The sequence below is a fragment of the Styela clava genome, chromosome 8 (genome assembly GCF_964204865.1).
Source record: "Styela clava chromosome 8, kaStyClav1.hap1.2, whole genome shotgun sequence".
Taxonomy (NCBI): domain Eukaryota; kingdom Metazoa; phylum Chordata; class Ascidiacea; order Stolidobranchia; family Styelidae; genus Styela; species Styela clava.
In genome coordinates, this window is record NC_135257.1 from 2,229,354 (window position 1) to 2,244,070 (window position 14,717).

The 14,717-nt window shown below is 35.8% G+C and overlaps 1 long non-coding RNA gene across 1 annotated transcript; it reads right to left on the minus strand.

Moving 5' to 3' along the window:
* Positions 1-868: 868 nt before the first annotated feature.
* Positions 869-2,975, minus strand: LOC144425753 (uncharacterized). The gene is made up of 3 exons (XR_013477631.1): positions 2,869-2,975; positions 2,004-2,065; positions 869-981 (listed from the first exon to the last, which is right to left on the minus strand). It is a non-coding gene; the product is annotated as an uncharacterized LOC144425753 (long non-coding RNA).
* Positions 2,976-14,717: the final 11,742 nt, after the last annotated feature.

Consider the following 14,717-nt stretch of genomic DNA (forward strand, 5'->3'; position numbering starts at 1 on the left):
ACATGTCAGACATATTAGTATATATAGGCACCCTATAATAAACAACAAGTTAAAAAATAGGTTTTAATATTCGCATGGTTATTAAGTTGGTGTTGTGTTTTAACCGAATTGCACTTAACGAGGCATAGTTCAAATTCTTCAAGTATCTCTGCAGATATACACTGCTGAACTAAAAGTATCACTATGAAAAAATTTCACTGTTTGTCGTAATCACAACGTGACACCCTATTGCGGTTACCTATTACCCTTTTATTTATGCTGGCCTAATACCCTTTAAATAGACTGACATTACAACATAGTGATTCGCCTTTCGGTTTGGACGATTAAAGGAAACGACAGCAGATGGGACAACACAGCAGTTAGCCCCTGCGCTGTACCGACTATGCCATTATTCACCGGATATTGCTACAGTTAATTCGTAGGACAGAATATTTATTTCCGCGATTCTACGAAATGAGCATGGTTTGGTTTAACATATTTTGCCATAAACAATTATGAGCGCGCATTGGTGCCCAAACTGACAAAAATAAAATCAATTTAATGCATTCTTGTATCTCGACTATTGGGCGGGAACGAAAAAAAGCTTAATTTTTATTTCTGAAAAAAACATGGCCCTAGCCTTATTCACTGGACCGACTCAACAGCCAGAATAAAACGGTAGTTGTGCGAATCATGTTATGATGAAATTTTGAGGTTGTAATTTTTAGAAAATGTTATTTGACACACAAACCAAAACTGAGCTTATACTCAATATATTGAAATTAATATTTGTATGTAGATTTCCCGAAAAAAATACAATATATCATTTATTTATACTACAGACATCTAAATTGAAAAGATTCCAAATGATTTGGTTACATACTTGCTCTTCAGACTTGTTAGGCCTCCATCTCACTCAGTGATGAAAAGCTGGCACTTGACGAATTTCTTTTGGTACAATAATAAATTGTCCTGTCAACTTTCAAGCAGTGTTTTAAAAAGCTGAAAATCAATATATATGTCATGATTTTGTGCAAGCCAATTCTAAATTTGAATTAAACTAAATTTCGTTGAGCCAACTATGTCATTAGGTAGTTAATTCAGACAAATGCTATTTGACAGAGACAATGCAAAGCAAAAAATAGACGTTAGTTTCAATAAAATACGTAACGGATAAATTTCGACATTCGATTTCATAAAAGCCAAACTTTTCTCCGATTTTTTTTTAAATACACAGAACTAAGAAAATTTAGACGAATAAAATTTATTCAGCGATTGCCATTAAATTTCAAATATTATAGATTACCATAGAAATTGCTTTTCATCGACTCTACAGTTACAGGTATATGTAATCATTCAATTTCATAAATTCAGCTTAATATTTAAAACATATCAGGTGTAGTTTTCAAACTGCACGAGTTGCAAATAATACAATAACAGTAAAACACCCAATGAACTTTTATAACTGTTTCATGGAGTATATGACTAATCACCTCTGATCAGTAACTTGTAGAATTATCACATTGTTCACGATGGGATCGCAAACTGGAGATTACTATCCAGCAGAGAAGCGAGCAACGAATTTTAGGGGTCGCAAATAGTACACCAATTTGATACAAGGTACTATATTTATAGTACTATTTCGGACTTCTGCTTTAAAACACAATTATTAAAACTTGTACAGAATCTAAATCTTAAATTTCGATAGGATGAACAGGATCAAATAAGCAGCGTAACAATGTTGGCTTGCATCGAACTATTTAACATTTTGTACGTGAACGTGGGTCTTACTTTTTTGGAATTTTGATTCGAAAGACAATTATTAAAACTTGTGAAAATATAAAACTTACAATTTCGAGGGAAAACACGCGATCAAATAAGTGGCATGACTATGCCGACTTTGATCGCAAGACCCGAGACGCGGTGCGCTCGCATCCAATTGTTTAGCATTCTAAACGAAAACAGTGGTGTACAGGAATAAAATAGGCGTCGAAATTCAAATAAAATGTTTAAATGATAATTACTTGTATTATTCCTCGTTTGTTACTTTGTGCCTTTGAATCTCTAACCTTTAATAGTTTTGCATCTTAAAAAAAGTTAAAATATTGATAAATAAACTGTCGCAGAACTGTAGTTAGCATATTCAATGAACAGCGGGACTGAATCTATCGGATCTTTTGCACAAAGCTCCCGCCACGTTTTAAAATGACATATTAGTAATTATCAATTTGGGGTTACGAATGATTTAAAACATTTGAATTTCCAACGCAATCTGCATTCCTAACTTAAACTGGATAATTATTAATTCTCTTATTTTGAACGTTGATAGGGTCTTTGTACAAAGATCCAATCTATACACGGCGATCCGGTAGTATTCGTACCAAGACGGCGCCACAACCTGAACCCTAACCAGGTTCACATACTGTTTTCAGGTTGTGCGCCATCTTGGTACGAATACTATCGGTGCACCCTATACACAATAAAATTGGAAACTGAAAAGGCTACGGAGAATCTCTAATAAACCATTGATTTTGCGCTACATTTGCGAAAGTTTTAAAAGTTATGCATTACATTCATGTAAATCTTGTCCTGTTGAATGCAGCTTACGTAGTGACGTAGATCAGTATATTACGTTTAAGTTTCCTAATATGATAAGTCTATGTATTGCCATATAGCTTTTAAGTTCGACCAGTTGTGAGGAAACGATGGAACCCGATGTTAGTGAGTTCGATGCAAAAGAGAATCACCCACCAATCTAGACTTCTGTATTAGGTTAATAATTCCAATTCGTATAGGCCCGAAAACCTCTAATTTACCACTTATACAATAAAAAAATGAAAGCAATAGAATAGCAATGAAAACAATAAGTATAAAGAACATTTAGCTCACCTGAATATTGTTTCGAACTCGCTGTCATAACCCAACAGTCAGCTTATCCATACATCCTACCAAAATCAAACCTTATCCTACGACGAACATTTGTGACTGCGATGTCGCTTGTGGCTTCCCGCGCACAAATATTTGAAGAAAAAAGCTAACTGATTGTTGTAATCAAATATTTTTAACTGATTACTTTAATTACTCCAGGTTGCCGTTACAATCAATCACGCTTCTAACGCGTGATCTCAAAGTTGCAGAATGAAGATGACGGTTGGGATTTGCTTCATACATTTTCGGATCGCATAATACCTAGTTCATAATATTTTCAGGGGTGTTTATCTCGGTGACCGTACATTTGAACCCATGTGTATATCCGCGGGTTCAATTTATATGCGGGTGCTAAAACCCATGGGTTAGGGTTAGTATGGGTTCAAATATCCGTAAAACAAAAGAACTTCCATAAGTGCAATAGTACGCAGGTGCAATTGTCGTGGGTTCAGATGTACATGGTTCAAATGTACACGGGTTCAAATGTAATGGAACCGTTTATCTCAGATCTCACATTGTGTTCATCAGTGACGGGAGCTTAGTACAAAGAATCCAGCATTTCCATTATATTTGTCTGTTTTGTTTGTCGAGTAAACGCGCACGTGGATGTCATCAAAAATGTAACCTTCCTTCCACTCAATGAAAGAATAACGGCGTGTTTAGCGTTATATCAATGCATTCTCTAAATTGACGTACAAATCTTAGCTCATTGACTTTCGCAGCCAAGAATGTTTTCATACAATAACGTGCCGGCGATGTCCTTAAAAGTGGAGTCACAATGTGACGTTGTTTCGATGCCTACTCTAAAAGTAATTTCTCCGCCCAAACCAAACGGCAAAAACATATAACATCAGCAACAGCATTAATTACGGTTCTATGTGAAGTAAATACGGTAATTGACTGCTCAAGACAAGTGCATACCGACGACAACGACTGATTCACATATTTGGTGTTATGAAGCTCGTGAAGAGGTATACTGTTATTTACGGAGCCCAGCAATAAGGACGTGACAAAAACAATTTGTTACTTACCGATCAATATTAATGAGTGATTTGAAATTACTCTATTTAATACCTCGGATGTATTTGCTGCTTCTTAATTTTATGAATGTCATTTTGAGTAAACGAATAGTTCGCGGAGACTCTAGTTCTGTATGAAGCACTTTGAGTCTGTCTCTACAGTTGACCTCTTGGTAAAAGGCGATCATGATACAGGTATGTACGGCCATAAAGAACAATCCTGAAATTTCGTCATCCAGCGTAAGGGTATAGACGTATATTAATGTGTTTAGTATCTATGTCAGCCAGTGCACTGCAGTTGACTACGTTCGCAATGAGTGGCGCATCGTGCTAAGCCTTAGGACTACGCTTGATTTCTAACCTTAGATTACCCCGCTGGGATTCGCAGGTTCAAATCCAGTAGGGGATAATTTAGTACCAGAGGATTGCTGGCGGCTTCCTCCCACCATCCCTACCCGAAGCCAGCGCTTCCCAAATTTTTTTGGCACGGAATATTAATACTTTTTATGATATAATTTCAGTTTTTCTCTACTTTCGCTTGAGGCACATATTATGCAGCACTCACGCCAAATGGATTTTTCGAACCGTCAGTAAATATTTGTACATAGCCTCGAAAGTTTTCGTTTACATGGTCAGGAGATGACGTTTGAAGTATTGTAGGTGAACATGTTGTATCATAAATCGTTAACGATGTATCAAGGGAGGAATCTTGAAATTGAAATCTTTTGCAACAGAGAAGTCGGTAAAAAAGCTGTTGGTTGTTTTCATAATAAACGTTGCAAATGACGGTTTGTCAGGGAAATATTCTTCCCACGTCTGTTTGAATAATTGTGCTGTAATTTCGCTGTCATGAGGAATCATTCTGCATTTGTAATGTAGACATTTTCTATAATATGCAAAGGCATTTCGTTACACTGGGATTGTAACGCTATAATAGGAGTACTTTTTAATGCAACCAAACATTGTGATTGGATTACAGCCAGTTTCCGCAATATAGTCGTTGTTCTTATTGTTCCTGTTCTTGTTCTTTGACACGTTCTTAAAAAGTCGCGTTTCTCTTTGATTACTGGACCAATTGCTTTGAAATTTTCAGTAGTTGAAGATGAAATTTTTTTCTAGAAGGCTATAAATTTCAAATTAATTAATTTCAAATATTCCCGTGAGCTTAATGAGATTCGTTTTTATTTTGAGCTATGACGTCATCAGAATTTGCCACCATGTGGCGTTTCCGCAAACATATATCGATCACTTGATCAACGAACGGGTTCCGTGGTCAAGCCTGCTGGTAAGTTAACGTACCGTACAACAGTGAATTTCAGCGTAACATGTCTATATATTTCAGCATAGCTCTTTTGTTTATGATCTAATCCCCTCAATATTTGTATACTGTAAGTAAACAATTACTTTCGACTGTGACCACTTGTAACATTTGTTTAATTTATGTGTTTATTATCACAGCTGAGTCTTATGAAAATGGCAACACGAAGATCGTGTTTGCATCGGATTATTCAACATTTATCCTGACTGTTGATTGTAATAAATTTGAAAGTAATTTTTGAAGTGTAACAAGTGCAGGAAACAAATTAACTTTTACTTTGCATACAACCGCAAGTTTAGGAACTTGGGCGAAGATCTTATTTGTTAAGTAACCGCTTCAGGAAACATCGAGCGCATTAAATAAAATAAAACTATAGAACTTTATCAGCACAAAATAAATGATGCCATAATCATATAAAATGAAATAACTCCAAAGTGTGTAAAATAAGGTCTCAAAACTGAAACCGTGGAGCAGAATTTTATATAGTTTATCGGTATTTATTAACCGCGAGTTCACCGTTCGCTTATTTTTCGTCTTCAAGTATTATATTAATCTTCTTTACTAAAAATGAACACTGAAGCTTATTTATTGGACACGAAATGGGCCTTCTTAAATTGTTGTTGTTTTTTCTTTCTAGTATTCACCTTGTTGCTGCATTTTTATTTTGAAAAAATTTCTATTCAATTTAACAATTGGACCAATGCACTATTTACACTATGTGGCGGTTCCACGATCGCATTTCAACGATATATTGGTCAGCAAAGTCGGGAGTTTCTTGATAAGGTAGACCAGGGTGGTCCGAACTCTGTCATGCTGATACATTCCGTGCGGCTCACAGAACAATTTCAGCGTATATTTGTATCTAATGGAGTGAAGTTTTTGAGTTTTTTTTTTAGATGGGGTTGGGATTCCGAAATTCAAACCCTTTTTCTAACGCTTTGTGCCTTTATTTTAGTAAAAACACTCGCGTCGGCCATGTGACAGTAGTGACGAAACGCGGAGCCGACTTAACGCCGCGTATTCCAGTTTTTTTAGGTAGATCCCAAAATCCAACTTAGACTGACTTGGTTGGTATTTGACGATGTCAATAAGCTTGCTCACGCTGCTTGTTTTTAAATTACTCAATATAACAATTCTTAATAAAATGAGTGTCGCAAGAAAGGTGACATATGAGAACACGGCGGAAATGTATTTCCTTGACCATCACGCAGTGTCTGGTTTGATTTCAAGTAATATCTGTCCCGAAAGAATATAATTTGAAGCGACATTAAACGCGAGATGCGCAAAATACATCGGTAATTCTCGGGAATTAACTTTAAAATAACTGAAGGCTTTATATATCTTCTTTTAAACGAACGCCACCCACAGGTACCGGTAAAATTTCAAACTACAGTTGTGACTTGTATCCTTTGATATTACGATTCACGTTGAGACTGGAGGCATGAATCTTTATTGTCACACTCCCTCAGTATTAGAGCTCGACCGATATATTGGCCCGATATTGCGTGTTTGCATATTTATAATATCTGCAGTAAACGGCCGATATATATATCGGCTATATATAACAGTTAAAAAACCTAAAAATGTTCGTAAAAGTTTTTTTATTTACTGTTGGTTTTGATTATTCTCAATGGATAATACACCTATGTGGTTTATTGTTTTTGTAATTAAATTACACATGAGGGGGCACCAAAGTCTTCAGTGCTTAGGGAACCAAAGAGGCTTAATCCGCCCCTGCCTCTAGGTATTTCTCAATGCTCAGATGTTGCTGTTGAAACCGATATCTAAACAAACTAATGCCACGGCCCAAAATTAGATTGTTTGGCCTATATATATTACTAGACACTCATAACTATTAACGATACGAATGAATATTCAGACGCATACTATATTGAATATTCACCAATTTCAGTGTTCGTTCGATATACCGTGCAGTGTTTGGAATACTCCCCATAGTTACCATCAAATCTTTCTATCTAGTACTTTTGCACCCAATTTGGAATGGGGGTTATATACAGTTTAATACCGTTGTTAAATGGGTTATTAGTGCTGCTAGTAAGTTCGCCAGAAGACCTTTACAATAGTATTCTTAATCACAACAATATGTCAAACCCTGACTGTTGTATTGAAAACAATATTCATTCTTTCAATGTCAAAGTTATCTCAATCATGTCAAAGTTATCTTCGAATAGAAATTGAATGTATAAAACAAAATTCGACACATTTGCTTGCAAAGACGCCCCCTACTTCTGTCGGTTCTAATGCTTTAACCCAGCATGCCGTACGTAACAGAAACGGACAGCGCATGAATTTTATGAATCCGTCGTCGCCCAATGCACAAACTCATCAATTCTCCTATGGGAGTGGCAGTAATAACAAAGTCAATCACTCCAAGCATCAATCTTTATCCAATGCTACAACGTCCTGCTGGTACTATCAGCGTTATGGGAATTCAGCAGGCGACTGCGTCCAGCCCGTTACCTTTTGCAAACGAGGTTATTTTTTCTGCCTAGGGCGTAGTAAAGACCATCACAGCGACATATAAATTCAGTTCGTAAATTTGATTCCAGTTCTTCCAACACAAACGTTCTCTAGCTATTTGATAGAAAAGGCGGTCGAAAATTTCCTTTTGATACAAGAGCAACAGTTTCTTTGATCCCCCACATTTGAAAGTTGTAACGTTCTCGACCAACGATACACCAATAACATGGTAGGGTCAACAAGTTCTAACTCTTTCAATATATGAAACTATCACAACTCCGCGGAATCGACTAGAATTGAAAAACTGCTTTACTGCTATGCTGAGTTGCTACGACGTCGTAAACTTCACTATTATAATAAATTTCATGGTTGACAATATTTTGGCAAATGCGACCTTTCGAAAGCATATCATCAAGGCTGCTTTCATCTGCTTTGAGGGATTTTTGAACCAGTAACCCTACTATTTTGTCAGAGCAAGAACACGCGTCAGTCGTTCCAAAGGATTAATTCAGAACTAGCATCTGGAATAATGCTTGTCCATTCAAATCATACTGTTCACCTCTTTTTCAAAATCATTCAATATAGGACAAGCAACTACTTCGCATTTGATCTTGAGCTTTTAGCAGCGTACACGGCATAAGTCATTTTAGCACACAGTCGAAAGAGATGAACAAACTCAACATTTGATCTTGAGCTTTTAGCAGCGTACACTGCAATAATTCATTTTAGCACACAGCCAAAACAGCGGAAATTTCAACTTGTAACATAGAGAACGATGCTCTTGTTAGAGCCATAAAAAATTTCAACCAAACGATTTGTTTCTAGACACGCACGGCATCTGAAGTTACCGTAAATTCCGAGTATACTGATGACCAGTGTTCCCTCTAAGGTGTGCGCGTGTGCGCGCGCACACAGATTTCAGAGGCTGCGCACACGCATAGATTTACTGCGCACAGACGTATTTCGATGTAATGTAACAATGCGCTCGGTTGGCAAGTTGAGAAAGTTTGTTGTTATTTACCCGGTTAGAACACCAAAATTTCTTCATTGGTTTTGCACAAATATTAGTCATTCCCAAAAAAGTGCGCACACACCAAAATTTCTGCGCACACATACTACAAAAAATTAGAGGGAACATTGCTGATGACCTTAGTCATTTGAAGGCCTCACCTAATACTGTCGCGGACTCAGTATCTCGCTTTCAAATTAATTCAATTGGTCCCAACATCAGCGTTAATAGCATTTTCAGCCTCGACAGTCAATCAAGAACGAATCGAATACAAAGGGATCTTAAAAAGTTTAAAGCAATGGGTTCCTGAATGTACTAAATGCCAGTTACAAAAGTGCAACGTCTTTTAATCATCAAATAAAAGTGACTGATTGTTATTCCAAAGTAAACAAACTATTTGAATTCAAACCATATATATAGTTTTTTTTTCATTTATTTAAATATAACCCACAGCGGTGTCACGTCATCTGTCCCAATGCGGCCATTACACTATCAACAGGAAAGAGAGAGAGAGAGAGTTTATTTCATTTTGTCAAACCAAGAAAACAATATATACATACATACATACATTTATACATAACAAATAAACAAATGTTTTCGGTACATGACTGGGAGGCAACGATACGACCTTTGGAGGTCATCAGAAGCAGTTGCAACCCAAGAACGAGAGAGCGATGCCCAAATATATATGGACATGGAATCCAAAATGGCATAGTACGGGTATGAAATCTTTCACATTAGGATTAAACTAACTGTACCAGTCGTCCCGATGTCATAAAAGCGTGTTCCCGTAATTAAAATTATACAGCGCAATTTGGATGAAATATCAGATATCAGAGAAAACTAAGAAACAAATAAAAGTAATAGCCTTCTAGCAAAAATAGAATCTTTAACCACTGAAAATTTCCAAAGCAACTGGCCCGTTAGCAAATGACAATTTGCAAATGATTTTCTGTGCAAGCGTACCAACCAGATGCAAAAACAAGTTTTATATGAAATGGTGGACAGAGTACCACTTTAGTGCTGCTGAATTGTATTCATGTCGAATTTTTCCAGAACCATTGGAAAAGTCTTTTCAAATTGCTATTTAATTCTATTCGTCTATTTGGATTTGTAAAAAAAAAATTAAAATAAACTAACACCATACACATGATACATGTACAAATATATCCGAATAAAAAAGACAGATATCGAAAATGGGAAAAGCCTCATTTCCTACCCAGCGCGATATTGATAGATTTGCTTGCGTGTTTATTCATAGCTTATTTGCAACAGAGCACACCACTTTGGATAGATAACTGGTATCTTTCATTTCAATCCTCAGGTGAGGTATATTCTAACGTGCCAATGATAAAATCATAAATATAACCTCGAAGACGGTGTGCAATATATACGATTTGAAAATCTACTATTATTCTGGGTGCGTTATTGAAAGCTAAATTTATCGTAGCCGTATAACACATAAACACTTGTGGTTAGCATCTGATTTAAATCGTGGCGTCAAATTATAATCAAGTATGCATGTAAAATATTTCTTTGTCCTAGATATGCATTTAATTTTAATATGATTTTGATTGATAAATACACTATTTTGATAATGTAAACCCACGATTGAAAGACAACATTTCTTTATTATCTGAAACACATAGGCTACTTAGTGAAATACAGTTGACCACTGATATTTTTCTTCGATGAACGTATAATGGGCTACAACTCCACTCAAACGCAATCTACTGCTCGATTACCAACACCGTCGACAATGAATATGGTAAGTCATATATATATATATATAAATGTTCCGCGACATACATTGATTGGGTTGGTGGCGAAAGCCGTGTTGCCGCCTTTAAGGAGCTAGAGCTGAGGATCTAGCCCCTTTATGGCATTTTACATTTTCCTGAATTGTCTTAGTAAACCGGATTTGAATCTTTTAAAATAGGTTACTTGTTATCATGGTTAATACCACAAAATCTGCTATCAAATGCGTGTGTTACGTTATTTTGAAATTTCTTTGCATCTTAAAAAAATATTATCCGTGCTATATGATTTCTTAAAGTATCAAAATTATCACAAATAAAAACTTAAAAAAAATAAAAAAATAATCATAATCACGAATAATTCAATCAATCAATCAAATCGTTTTTTATTAGCCATCCATGCAGGCAAACGGGCACAACAACGTTAGAGCAAAATTGAAAAAATATATATATACATATTCATGACTTTGCCCAGAATGGACAGGATAACGGCGAAATTGGCCATTCAGTCTACCTGTCAGCGGCTACCTTGATTAGGTGACTGTGCTTACGGTAATTCTGTATTCCCTACTATAACTTATTGTCTTCAAAACTGTGCCGATGATGCATCAGCAACTGTGTTGTCGGTTTATGTATATTAGCAACGACCGGAAAGTAAACTCAAATATTAGCCTGTAACAATTTGATGACAACACGAAGGCTCCCACGTCTTAATCAACTTCCCTGTAGGTGATATATTTTTACTATATATATACCAAGCGTGGAGTATACAAGTTTTGATGCATAAATAACCTAAACCATGCTAAATCTATTTTACCTTACCTTACACCTAATGATCACCTTACCTTTCATGTCATAGACAAATTATTATGACTAACCAAGTAAGAATCCTGCAATTGCTTGGAGTTTTGAAAAAAGAATTTTCATCGGCCTTACATATCAAAACACTGTCTATAGGTTTGAGTTATGGAATGTAAAGCCATTTGGTTGCGAGGTCGAAACCATATTAAAAGGTAGAAATCGAGCGATTAAAGAATTGTTGCGAGTCTTAAGTAAATATAAAATAAGCCGTGCCAGAATGTCGAAATGAAACGTTTCTTGCTGCAGAAATTCATTAAAATTATAAGATAATCCAAAGAAATTATTTTAATGTGCATAAGGAAGTGAGAACAGGTACGAATTTATAAGTCGCACAAGGTATTCCAGGTCAGGGCGTAGATTGAGTTTATCTTGAAAGAATATTGTGAATAAACACAACAAACATATTGGTTTATAAATGATTTTAAGTTAGAGATAGAAGGTTCTGCTGACAAATACACATTGTTCGAGTGAACTTGTTATTTAAATTATTTCGTCCACCTTAATGCTTATTACAAATAATTTTATTGTCCGATTCGGAATCGGAATTTAATTTATATTTTCGAACCATTTTCAATTTACCCGAATTCAGATTTTTGAGTATTAGTCTATTAAAAACCATACCTTTTCAAATATTTGTGTTTTTATGTGTTTTAATGAACAATTAGGATTATGATATACTGGTACACAGCAGATGAAGTTTAAATATTTTTTGACATATACATATATACTAATTAAATTGTAACTTATGCAGAGTTTATATCTAGAATACTAACATATGAAATATACCTAGTCGGTACCTTCAACACTTTACCGTTTATGTCTACCGCCTTTTGAATGTAGCTGAGTAGTGACTAATAATCACCTTATGTTATGAATATACCTAACATTTCCTTAAACTCGACAACGTAGTATATATACAGTATAATAGCAAATAACTTTGAAAAGTTCGCGAATAAAAGAAAAGAATATTTTTTTATTAGATAAAATATGTTGTAACTTTATATATTTTGCTTATTGAAATTCACCTATAATTTAAAAACCACGTAAATGCAAATTATAGGGAAATTCGTGGTTGTATAAAAAAGTGTGTCATCAGTGATCTCAGTGGTACTTTAGGACAGAGCTACTCAACTATTTTCACCGAAGATCCACATACAAAAATTCAAAACTATTTGGGTCCAGTCCTCACAGAATTTATATATCGGCATCCTTAAACACACACTTTCTCGACCGTCCAATGATTATTACCTAATCAAAATTTCTTATTATGGTGTTATACGGTGTTAACTCTAAGGAAATTATGAGTGCGAAAGTGCTTCGTAGTTGAAAAAAAGTGCGAATATGCTTTTGCCGATTTTAGCAAGTTAGGTGCCCTAGTTTCTGTTTAAATTCTTTTTAAACAGTGTAGATACTCGAAAAAGCGGTTCTTTGGTTAATATTGCGAAATAAAGAGGTGCCTTTCTATTAACCGTGTTTCTCCTTTAAACCCTTGTTTAAAACAAGCGAATTGATCGGTAACAAAGGACACCTGCTAAGCACACCTGTCGCGAACAAAACTTTGTGCAATCAAACCAACCGTGTCAGTTGCGAACAGTACTCCTTTCCGTGAACAGCAATGCCTCACACATTTTTGTTACTCCTTCCATCCAACAGACAGCGATTAATACACACAGCAATCGATATTAGTTACTACCGGCCAAAGCCGGAGAGGTGGTCCTTTGTACAAAGCATGTGCTAAATAACATCCCTGGTCATCGATATGGATTGACATCATGTTTCTTCATCCAATTTTTTTTTGAAAGATTACACAAATTGACTATGAAAGTCGGCATCCCGCTATTTTGAACGATAGGTTGACCTACTTTACAATTCAATAATAGTCATAAAAGGACTGTTATACGCTAATTTAAGGCCTTCTCTTAAAACCTACTACACAATTTTTTTTCAATAATTCAAATCACGGCGCATGAAAACGCAAGATCAAATTTATTAACATTAATTTCGAAGTAAGAGTTACGACTGTCACCTACGACTGTCGCTAACAGACGGAAACGATAAACATGAGAAATCTTTCAGCTGTGGTGTTTTTTCTTTCTGCGCCCATCACATTTGTTCAATTCAAGCGCCCCAAAGCCATTTTTTTACGTTTAGAAACGTCAAACCAGATAAAGTAAGACAGGTAAATAATGTATTCTATGGAAATTTTCAAATATTTTAGGCTGAAATATTATTTTGACTATGTAGAAATGCTATTATTGCCGATTTATTTAATCAGTATATTTAATTCAAAGCAACACCGAGTACCCACGCAATGACGATTTTGCAAAGTGTTTTATTCATTACACTGGCCAACAAAAAAAAATTTTTTTCATGGTGCCTAAGATGTTTTAAACGTTTTTAGCACATTTGAGGGCGCTGATTTCAGAAATGCTGTTACTTTTTCTCGATCAGGTCTAGTTTTTCCTCTATGGTATATCGCTCTTTGCAGGATGCCGATAGCCACAATAAAGATAGGCAAATTGAAGAAACAACATTTTTCTGTAATTTAATTGAACATATCCATGGAATCTCACCAAAATATTCACAATTAAAGCTGGAAGTTGTAATAAATGCTATCTAATAGATGTCATCAGCTATAAATTGACGTTTTACTGATTTTCTAGAATGAGAGGCCTCGGCATCATCGCGCTTGATAGACCAACAGTAGTCTGCAAGCATGGTGGAATCCCAACGACCTTGATAGCGAACTTCCATATCGCTGATATCTTGATGGAAGCGCTCCCCTTGCTCATCGCTCACATCACCTAGATTTTCTGGAAAACGGGCAAGATGGCTGTGCAAAAAATGTAACTTGATGCTCATATTTTCACCCAGTTGACGGAGACTTGTAAGTAGTGTTTCAACAAGCTCTTTGTAGTTGGGCGCCTTCGTTTTTCCCAAAAAGAATTTTACTACATTTGTAAACGCCGTCTGAGCCCTCAATTCTGTTGGATTCATAAAATTACAGAAAGTCACATCATTCATTAACTTTCGAATCTGGGGTCCATCAAAAATTCCAGCTCTTAATTTTCCTGTGGTTAGACCTGGAAATTTCCTGCAAATATATTTGAAACAGTCGCCATCTTTCTCAAGAGCCTTCACAAACTGTTTCATGATGCCAAGCTTTATGTGAAGAGGAGGAAACACAATTTTTGAAGGGTCGACCAAAGGAGGAGCCAAAACATTGAGAAAGCCAGGAATCAACTCACTGCGCACAGGCCAATCTTTTTTTATCCAATGCTCTGTTCTTGCCCTGCTGTCCCACAAACACAAGAAGCAAGGAAATTTTGTGTATCCACCTTGTAGCCCAAGGAGAAATCCAACCA